This window comes from Erinaceus europaeus, chromosome 4, assembly GCF_950295315.1.
Source record: "Erinaceus europaeus chromosome 4, mEriEur2.1, whole genome shotgun sequence".
Lineage (NCBI taxonomy): Eukaryota > Metazoa > Chordata > Mammalia > Eulipotyphla > Erinaceidae > Erinaceus > Erinaceus europaeus.
Window position 1 is genome coordinate 99,767,641 of NC_080165.1, and position 11,365 is coordinate 99,779,005.

At 42.6% G+C, this 11,365-nt stretch overlaps 1 pseudogene; it reads left to right on the plus strand.

The window, feature by feature from the left end:
• Nucleotides 1–10,043: 10,043 nt before the first annotated feature.
• On the plus strand, nucleotides 10,044–10,847 carry LOC103125092 (dnaJ homolog subfamily C member 9-like; annotated as a pseudogene).
• The last annotated feature ends 518 nt before the right edge of the window (nucleotides 10,848–11,365 follow it).

Genomic DNA, 11,365 nt, shown 5'->3' on the forward strand with positions numbered 1-11,365 from the left:
CTTATAACATCATCATGAAAATGAGCTTGCTTATGAAGACAATTTTTAATATTGTGAATGGAGAGTCCTCCTGAGCTGACACTGAAAGATGCTGTAGGGACTGAAACAATTAACTGTCCTTATAATTAAAAAATGCATGTTACAAAGACTGGCAGGTGGCATACCCAGTTAAATGTACATGTTACTATGACCAAGGATCAGGGTTCAAGCTTCTACTCCCAATCTGCAGGGGAGATGCTTCACAAATGAAGCAGGTCTGCAGGTGTCTTTCCCTCTGTCTCCCCCTTCCCTCTCAATCCCTTTCTGCCCTAGCATATAAAATAGAGAGGAAATAAAAGGGGGGCCCAGTGGTGGAGCACCTCATTAAGCACACATATTACCAAGAGCAAGGATTGGGTTTTGAGTGGTCCAGGAGATAGTGCAGTGGATAAAGCACTGGACTCTCAAGCATGAGGTCCTGAGTTCATTCCCTGGCAGCAAATGTACCAGAATGATGTCTGGGTTTTTCTCACTAATAAATAAACAAAATCTTAGGGACAAAGCCAAGATGGCGAATTGGAAGCAGCAACTGGCGTGAGCTCCAAAAAGCAGCAGCTTATGATCTGGGATTCTCTGGATAGGGTAGGATACTGGGCCTTCAGTAGGAGGGTGAACAAAGGGTGGTCAGGATGACACCAAGGAGGAGTCCTATAACCCACTCTGGGGCTGGCAAACTGAGGCCAGGGGGACAAAGAAAGGAAATCTTTTGATTATTTCTGAAGCTAACCCCTCCTCACCACCCCAGAAACAGCCCCCAGGGGCTGGACAGACTTCCTGCTGAGCTATTTTCTTTACCAAGATTCCTGGCTCACTAGGGGTGTCATTCCAAGCTTTCTCTTTTTTGTTTAACTTCTTTTTTTTTAAGTGGCTGGAGCTCTATTTGAGTGACAAAATACCTGACCAACCAGAGGCTCATCCCAGCCTGGAAAAGACAAACTGGAGAACTGGAGGTGTTTTTTTTTTTTTTTTTTTTTTTTGGCTGTCTTTGCTCAGGCTGCCTGCAGCCAATCCAGAGTGGTCCAAGCTTCAGGCTGTTACGGGTTTTTATTATATTTCATTGTATTATTACTATTATTATATATATGTGTTCCTTTTCCCTCCTCCTTCTTCAGGATTAACTGTTAATCTTTTTTTCCATTGCTAGGTGTCCTATCCATTGTGAGAGGAACCTGTTTCTCTCTACCTCTTCCCTCCACTCTCCTTTTTCCCTCCTGCTAGCTAATTAAAAAGAAAACTCTTTCCCTTCACTGATCTTTTTTTTTTTCTTCCTTCCTCCTTCTTTTGCTTTCTGAATTCACTGATACCCGTTTGTGAATTATTTGGGGGAAGAAATCTGATTCAGAATGGATTCTCTGTGTGTGTTGCTCTTCTCTACTTCCCTTTCTCCTCTTCCTATCCCTAGAATTTACAGTGGACAGTAGATTTGCATAATGGTTTATTCTTGCTTTCCCTTTACTCCTTTCTCTTTCTTTTTCTTTTTCTTTTGGATTTGGTTATTATTTTTTCTTGGACTGGAGGTATTGTCTGGCTAACCGGTATTGGTTGAACTGCATCAATCCTTGCTTCAGTTACTACTGTTGTAATTTCTGAGGTTGGTGATTGCATTTGTCATAAAGGTCTTTAGTATAGTGTAGCTTGTACTCAAAACACAACAACTGAAGAATGACAGAACAGAAAAATAAAAAACATATCAATAGGAGATGACAACTTGGAGGCAGCTGCTGGTGTGAGCTCCAACAAGCAGCAGCCTGTGACCTAGGATTCACTGGATAGGGTAGGATACTGGGCAGTCAGAAGGAGGGTGAATAAGGAGTCCTAAGTGTGACACCAAGGAGGGGTCCTATAGCTCACTCTTGGGTTAGAAAATGAAAAGAGAAAAAAAAGAAAGGAAAAAAAGAAAATATTTTCATTATTTCTGAAGCTCACCCCTCCCTACCACCACAGAACCAGACACCAGGCACCGGACAGCCTCTCCTAGCATGCTTCCCGCTGAGCTATTTCCTTTACCAAGATTCCTGGCTCACCAGGGGTGTCATTCCAATCCTTTTCCCTTTTTGATTTCCTTCTCTTTTTTTTTCTAAGTGGCTGGAGTTCTATTTGAGTGACAAAATATCTGACCAATCAGATCCTCACCCTTGCCTGGGAAAGACTAGCTGGAGGTTTTTTGTTTGTTTGGTTGGTTTTGTAGATACTTCAAACAATCAGCTGTCTTTGCTCAGGCTGCCTGAGCCAAGCCAGAGCCATCAAAGTTTCAGACTGACTGTTAGGGGGTTTTACTCTATTTTATTTTATTAGTAGTAGTATATATAGAAGTGTCCCTTTCCCCCCCCTCATTCTTCAGGTTGACCAAAATTAACTGTTATTGTTTTTTCCATTGCTAGGTGACTGGGTGTCCTATCCATTGTGAGAGGAACTTGTGTCAATCTACCTCTTCGCTCAACTCTTCCCCTTCTCCATCCTCCTAGCTAATTAAAAAAAAAAAAAAACTCCTTTCACTGCTCTTTTTTTTTTCTTGTCCTTGTCTTCTTTTCTTGCTTCCTCCTTCTTTTGCTTTCTGAATTCAATGATACTCGTATGTGAATTATTTGAGGAAGAAATCTGACTCAGAGTGGATACTCTGTGTGTGTCTATCTTCTCTAAAACCCTTTCTACTCTTCCTATCCCTAGAATTTACAGTGGACAGTAGATTTGCATAATTGTCTACACTTGATTTCCCTTTACTCCTTTCTCTTTCTTTTGGATTTGGTAGCTTTTTCAATCCTTGCCTCAGTTACTATTGTTGTAATTTATGAGGTTGGTGACAGCATTTGTCATAAAAGTATTTAGTATAGCGTGGCTTGTACTCAAAACACAACAACTGAAGAACGACAAAACAGAAAAATAAAAAAACACATCAATAAAAAAGGGTTAAATAAAGAGCAAATAAAACTGCTGCCACAATGAATCAAGACAGGAGCCCAGAAGAAACTCTAATCAGTCAGAAGTAACCATAGATAAGAAAAGTATGCAAGAAATAATAAACTTAATAATCACAGAAATGAAGACAATTATGGAGAAAAGGGCTATCAGAATTAGGGAAAAAACAGAGCAGAACCTCAAAGAAAATACAAGCTACCTCGAGGTTATTAGAGAAATGAAAGCTGAAATAGCTGAGCTAAAAGGCCAACTAGCAGAACAAGCTAATACTATAACTGAACTGAAGAAAGAAGCTGAGGGAAGGGAAAGCAGATTAGCCAGACAGAGGATGAGCTACAGAAAACTAAGAAAGAGGTAAAAGAGCTCAAAAAGAGATTGAGAGACACTGAAAACAACAACAGAGACATATGGGATGATCTCAAAAGAAGTAACATTCATATAATGGGCCTACCAGAGGGAGAGACAAAGAGGAAGTAAATATACTAGAGGAAGTAATGGAGGAAAACTTCCCAGCCCTAAACAACAGAAAGGACATTAAGATTCAAGAAGTCCATAGAGTCCCAAATAGAATCAACCCAGAGCTGAAGACACCAAAACACATCATAGTTATAATGAAATGAAGCAAGAATAAGGAAAGGATGCTAAAAGCTGCAAGAGAAAAACAAAAAGTCACATACAGGGGAAAACCCAAAAGACTGTCAGCAGACTTTTCCACTCAAACTCTAAAAGCCAGAAGAGAAAGGCAAGATATCTATGGAGCCCTCAATGAAAAAGGGTTTCAGCCAAGGATAATATATCCTGCTAGACTTTCATTCAAACTAGATGGAAGGATCAAAACCTTCTCAGACAGACAACACTTAAAGGAGGTAACCATCAATCCTGCCCTGAAAGAGGTACTAAAAGACCTCTTATAAACAAGAACATCACTATAATACTTGCCATATATCAGAGCAAATAAAGAATTGTTGATTAATGACACTACAATACATTCAAGCCATAATATCAATAAATGCCAATGGATTAAATGCACTCAGTAAAAGACACAGAGTGGAAGGATGGATCAGAAAACACAACCCAACCATATGTTGCTTGCAAGAATCCCACCTGACCCAACAAGACAAACACAGGCTTAAAGTGAAAGGATAAAAACTATCATACGGGCTAATGGAACACAAAAAAAAGGCAGGAACAACCATTCTCATCTCTGACACCACAGATTTTAAATTAAATAAAATAATAAAATATAGGCAAGGCCATTACATAATGATGAGAGGATCAGTCAACCAAGTATATTTAACAATTATTAACATCTATGTACCCAATAAGGGACCTTCTAAATACATCAAACACTTACTGAAAAAAACACAAAAATACATCAATAGTAATACACTAATAGTGGGAGACTTCAACACCCCACTCTCACACTTACACAGATCAATGAAGCAGAGAATCAACAAAGAAACAAGAGAATTAAATGAATAGATGGACATATTAGACCTCCTGGATATTTTCAGAGACCTTCACCCCAAAAAACTGGAATACACATTCTCTGAAATCCACACAGCACATCCTGAAGAATAGACCACATGTTAGGCCACAGAGACAGCATCAACAAATTCAAGAGCATTGAAATCATCCCAAGTATCTTCTCAGACCACAGTGGAGTAAAGCTAACATTTAACAACAAGCAGAAAATTACTAAAAGTCACAGAATTTGGAAACTAAACAACATACTGCTTAAGAACCGTTGGGTCAGAGAGACATTCAAGCAAATAATTCAAATGTTCCTGGAAACAAATGAAAATGAAGACACAAGCTATCAAAATATTTGAGACACAGCTAAAATAGTACAAAGAGGGAAACTAATAGCCAGACAATCACATATAAAAGAACAAGAAAAAGCTCAAATAAACTACTTTACTTCATGCCTTAAGGATTTAGAGGAAGAGGAACAAAGCAACCCTAAAGCAACCAGAAGGACAGAAATCACTAAAGTTAGAGCAGAAATAAACAACATCGAAAATAAGACAACCATAGAAAAGATCAATGAAGGCAAATGTTGGTTCTTTGAAAAATTAAACAAGATTGACAAAACCCTAGCCACACTCCCTTAAAAAAGGGGGTGTGCCCTTATTATTTACATATCAATCTCCTGCCTTGTCTTACAAATGACTAAAGGTCTCCTTCCTAAGTCCCAGCTGGTATTGCTAACTCCCACCAGTTGAATCCCTAGCAATGGTTGCTATGGAGGATCTACCTTTCCAGCCCCTCCCATTTTTCTCCACCCCTCTTCTAACTATGTATGGGTTGTGAAGCCACTTCTGGGGAAGGGTTGGATCTCCTGGGTCCCAGGGGAGGAGTAAGGAGAGGAGAGCAGGGGGAGGTGGATGCTAGCCACTGCAGCTTTTGGATCCACGTGGTTTTAACCAGGTGCCTACATGCCCGACTCTGGGGCACTCACATGAATAGAGATTTGTATTGCTACCACTACGAACTTGGTTCCTTGGTTATCTCTCCCTCCTGTGATGCTAGCCCAACATCTGGCGCAACAACATGGGACCTACCCCCCTCGGCTTCACACACAGCAGACGTACAGAGACGCCCAGATAAGTATATGGCCACTTGGCTCTCTGCAGACTTGCATTTACGAAGGCACTGCGGTTCTTTTTCTCCCTCTTCTCATTTTCCTGAGATCCCTCTGTCATGGGTGACCTTCCTCCTTATCAACAGGATTCCCAAATCCCCTACTCTTTTTTTGCTAGACAGTTTCTCTGTCTCTGGGACATTTTGCTCTGGGCCACACCTTGGTTCCTCTTGATCGCAATTGTGGCTCTCAGGAGATACGCAGGGACCCCTCCTAAAAGGACCCAGGAATCTCCCCCTAAAACTCCCCCCGCTCCTCCCATGTTTCCTACCAAGAGTGCCAATGCTAACTCGGGAAACAGTCCTAGTCTAAGGGACCTTAAGGCTGTGATCTAAGAATTAAAGGAGATGGTCATTCTGCTTGCCCAGCGCCATACATGCTTTCTAGAGAAAGCAAAGCCTGTCCCGATCCTGACCCACCCTAAGGCCTCTGCATTTCACCCAGAGGCTCCCTTTTTAGCAGACTGCCGCAGCCACTTCTGCGGCTCTTCCTACCTTGGCTCCACCCCCCACTGCTACGCCGCTATCAGACACAGAATACCTTTGCCGGCTTCATGATGGAGCTTTTCCTCTGGAGCAACTCCACATATTCCTGGTAAACATTGCCCCCAATAGACAGAGGCCTCAGGCTTGGCACCCGTATTCCTTCACAGATCTTAAGGAACTTCGTCAGGCTATTAAAGAAGATTGAGTCCATGTTCCGTGGACCAGATCTATCTTACAAGGTCTTCTCCAGAACCTTAATACTCCCCAAGACTGGAGGGATGTAGCTCGCGCTATGCTTCCAGGCCCACTCTTCCTTCAATGAGAAGCATTTTTTAGAGATGAATGTTTACAGCAATCCCAGAATAATAGCCAGAATCACCCTGAGTGGGATTTTGAGGCTCTGTTCGGAACAGGTCATTTGGGAACCAGAATTCAACAGGCGGAGGCAAGGTTTCCACCGTTACTTTCACCAGGTGCACCTCTGTGCCTTGCAGGCTTGGGACAGGCTAATGCCACCTATGGGGAAAGTCCCACCCCTATTCTCTCCCTCCACCAGGAACCAGATGAGTTACTAGCTAAGTTCATAACTGGAGTGCAATCAGGTTTAGAAAGAAAAAATTCTGACCCAGACGCCCACCAAATTTTATTAAAATCCATAATATGGGACGGAATACTACCAGATTTCCGTCGGGCATGCCTTGCATTAAAAAATGAACATCCAGACCACTGGATTATAGCGACTCAGGAGATCAGATCAAGCTCTCATGGCAACCATTATGGCACAGGCCGTTGCAGCCACCCTAGATAAGCAAAAGGGTGCTTGCTTTCAGAGCGGTCCCCAAGGATATTGGCGTAACCAATGTTCAGAAAATAAACTGCGACCCTGCTGCCAGTCAGGGAGCCAGAGGACCTGGACACTTTGTCCCAGGTGCCAGAGACGCTATCATCTCAAAAGGGACTGCCGTTCTAAAGCTCACAGGAATAGCATGCCTGTGCAGAATTTAAATCTAAACAGGGATTTAAACTAGGCATCTCAGCCTAGTTTAAACCTCAGCCCATCTTTCAAGAGGGAGTCAAGCGGATTGCCGGCTCAGTACTGCACCTCTGTTCTGTAAACAAGAGCCCAGCCTGGGACCCAACCTGTCACTCCGCCCACCATACCATGTAACAATAGCAGAGGGTGAGCCGAAGGGGCTCAGAGTGCATGGCATGTGGGAGCTCCCAGCGTAAAAAAAAACCGGCTGGAACAAGAGAATGGCATGGATTCAGAGCCTGAGATTTTGTGGACCACCCGTATTTTAGAAAGGGGACACCCTACTATGACTGTAAAGATTGATAAAATTCCTTTCAAATGCTTGATAGATACAGGGGCAGACAAGACAATTTTAAGGCAAGCAGAGGTTCCTCTGAGTTGGGAACTTCTTCCAGGAACATGCCTATGTGGTGTAGGAGGATTAACACAAGCTTTCCTAACAGGAGATTTGCTTCTGTGGGAAGACCCTGTTGGCACTACCTGACGTTTTCGTCCTTTAATAGCTGACATTAGCACCAACTTATTAGGCAGAGATTTGCTGGAATCTCTTGAGGTGGTATTGTTCTCAGGCACTGTCTGGGTTCTCCCCGACAGGTAGTCGTGAGGAGGGGAGATCTGGACCAGCCGGACCCCCTTCTGGAAATGAGCAGGAGGGAGAGTGTCAACGACTTGAGAAAAAGACACCACACCAAGTCGGGAGTTCTGTCAAGGCAGTGACTCGCTTTATTGAGGAAAAGGCCATTTTTTAATAGGCAGGGGGTAGAGGCAGGGATGGAAAGGTAGGGTGAGATGACGTTAGAGGTGGTGTGAGGTGGCGTCACCGTCGGTGGGGCCTATGCTCTTTATGCATCATCAGCTGGAAGGCAGAGGTGAATTCAGGCATGGCCTACAGGAAATGCTGTGTCACTCTGAGGAAGTTAGTGACCATCAGCAAAACTCGAGCCAGGCTTACGGAATGTCTGCTGGGCCTAGATCGAGGCCAAGCAGACCCCAACAAGGCACCACTTCTTCAGGGTGTCGCTTTCACCTCCGTGAGACTTCTAGACTTGACCAGCACCCCCAATACTAACTGCCACTGTTCGTTACAGAACTCCTTGCTTAGATTGGCTTTCTAACAAGCCTGTCTGGGTGGAGCAGTGGCCTTTACCTAGGGAGAAATTAGAAATCTTAAAAGGAACTTTTCCAAGAGCAGTTGTCCTTGGGACATATTCAACATTCCCAGAGCCCGTGGAACATCCCTGTTTTTGTGATTAAAAAATGCTCAGGAAAATGGTGCCTTCTCCAAGACCTCCATGTGGTTAATAAAACCATGCTATGACTGCCCAGTTGTGTTTTATGAGTGAGTGAGTTGAATGACTGAATTTTTTGTATGACCCATTTTACTCAGAGTACTCTGAAACTTAATTGACTTTATATAGAAATGCTGGACACAGCCATGGTTTATGGAGACGTCCATAAACAATCATTTAAAAAAAATTCTCCTCTTTTGATATTTTTTAAGTCTTGGTATACATGTGAAACGTTTAGTCTTAAATGGTGTGAATGGAAATGGTTCATTAAGACAGTACAGATCTAAATTCGTGTTTGAAATGATATGTCTTCATAACAAAAGTTTTTCTCCTCTTGTGTGTTAGACTACATGTTAATGTGTGTGTTTGAAGTTTGGTAAACATTACCTTTAAAAGTGTAACTGTGAAGCTACATTCTTACCAGGCAGTGTTAAATGAAGGAGTTTCCAACACGATTCTCATAAAGGCAAAATTAATTTGCTAAAGTAACTGAGAACTTAAGGTATAAGTCTAAACATTTAACATGACAATTCATCATCTCTAAAATTAAAATACAAATTCTCTATACAGGACATTTTTGAAGGGCCCCCCAAAAATGCCCTGTGAACTAATCTTGTGGAAATTAATCCACAACAAATATGGCATCAATCTGGCATTGTAAATGTTCTAAGAAACACTGTCACTAACGTGTTAACTCTGAGTTTGTTTAAAGTCTATGGTAAAAAATTAGTTAAAAAATCAATATATTTTAACTAAATTTGGTCTGAAGATCCTGCTGTACAGAGACTGCTATACGAGGTCATATAAGATGACCTTAAAACAAATTATAAAGATACTTAAACCAATTCTAATCATCGAGTTATCAATTATAGTAAACTTCTAACTTGTTACAAGATTTTTTCTTCATAAGTGAATGATTACAGCTCTGTCCAGCCTTCATATGAAAAAGCATCTGCTCATACAATAACCTATTAAACTATATAAGAAGTTCCTCCATATACAACTTATGTAAATTAAAAACAACATTAACATATTTTTCTACACTTAACTGGTATATCTCATTTTGCCACTATAGGCCTGCCTTTGCCAGCCAACAATTTAAAGACTTTTTCCTTTATAACATCACCCATACTACAGACATTTCTTACAACCCCCAAAGATAAACTGTTTTAAAGAAGGTCCACCAAACACCTAGGCCCAATTAAATAAAGAAAAAAGGGGGGATACATCCCCCAATATCCAGTTGGCTAAGGCACTAACTACATTAAACCTGTTTTAATATCTATAAAAATTCGAACCAGACACTTTGCTAACCATTGGAAGCAGATTTGTATGTGTTTATTTCACAGGAATCCCTGGAAACCATCTGGACCCCTGCCTTATGACATCTCCCACAAAATGGCATGATGACAATGCCCCCTGAAACCCATGATGTGACCTGGCACAATCTGAAGAACCTAATTCACAGAGTTCGAGGACAAAACTTTCCTACTGCCTGCCCTTCTCTTGCCCATTACTATCTGCCCTTCCTGTTTCTGCTTCACCTGAAACCTGTTGGTGGTTTCAGCTCACTCTTTACAGAAAAGCGGGTCCCAGCACCTCCAAGTGCGGCAGGGCCCCCCGGCCACCCACCCGCCATGGGGCTGCTGGAGCTGTGCAAGCGTTTGGCACCGCCGGCCTGTACCAGGTGCTCGGCATGCGGTGCGAGGCCTCGAACGACGAGGTGTGGCGCTGCTACCACAAGGTGTCCCTATAGGTGCACCCAAATTTGGTGGGCGAGGGAGACAAGGAGGATGCAACCCGCCACTTCCAGATTCTCAGAAAAGTCTACTCAGTCCTCAGTGACCGGGAGCAGAGGGCTGTGTACGATGAGCAGGGGCTGGTGGACGAGGAGTCTGATGTGCTCAACCAAGATCGGGACTGGGAGACCTACTGGAGGTTACTTTTCAAAAAGACAACACTAGAAGATATTCAGGCTTTTGAAAAGACATATAAAGGTTCTGAAGAAGAGCTGGCCGATATTAAACAGGCTTATCTGGACTTTGAGGGTGATATAGATTAGATCATGGTGTCTGTGCTATGGGTGGAATATAATGATGAACCCAGGGTAAGGAACATTATCCAGCAAGCTATTGATGATGGCCAAGTTCCATCCTACAAAGCCTTTGTCAAAGAATCAAAGCAAAAGATAAATGCAAGGAAAAGAAGGGCTCCGTAATAAGCTAAAGAAGCAGAAATTAGCAGGAAGAAGTTGGGACATGGTGATGGACTAGATAACTTGGAAGCACTCATTCAGAACAAGCAAAAGGATCAATGAAAGGATAAAAACAAAGGGGAGATGTTGGGAAATTGTGAGCATGTGGTTGAGCTTGGCAGGGCTTGACTTGAGGGGACATCCATCTTCTCCCGGACCCCCAAAGCACCCTACATTCCATACTACTAATGGCCTGTCCCTTTATTATTTACATAACAATCTCTTGCCCTGTCTTACAAATGATTAAAGGTCTCCTTTCTAAGTTTCCGCAGGGTATTGCTAATTCCCACCAGTTGAATCCCTAGCAATGGTTGCTATGGAGGTTCTACCTTTCCAGCCCCTCCCATTTTTCTCTACCCCTCTCCTAACTCTGTATGGGCTGTGAAGCCAATTCCAGGTCATGCTTCGCTCTCCTGGGTCCTAGGGAAAGGGGGGGGGCATGCAGGGGGAGGCAGATGCCAGCCATTGTGGTTTTTGGCTCCACGTGGTTTTAACCAGGTGCCTACACACCCAACTCTGGGGCACCCACGTGAATAAAGATTTGTATCGCTACCACCACAAACTTGGTTCCTGGGTTATCTCCCCCTCCCTCAATACTAGCCCGACACATAAATGCACCAATCACAGACAAAGAAATCAAACAGTTATTAAGAATCTTCCCAACAACAAAAGTCCTGGACCAGATGACTTTACAAAAAAAAATTC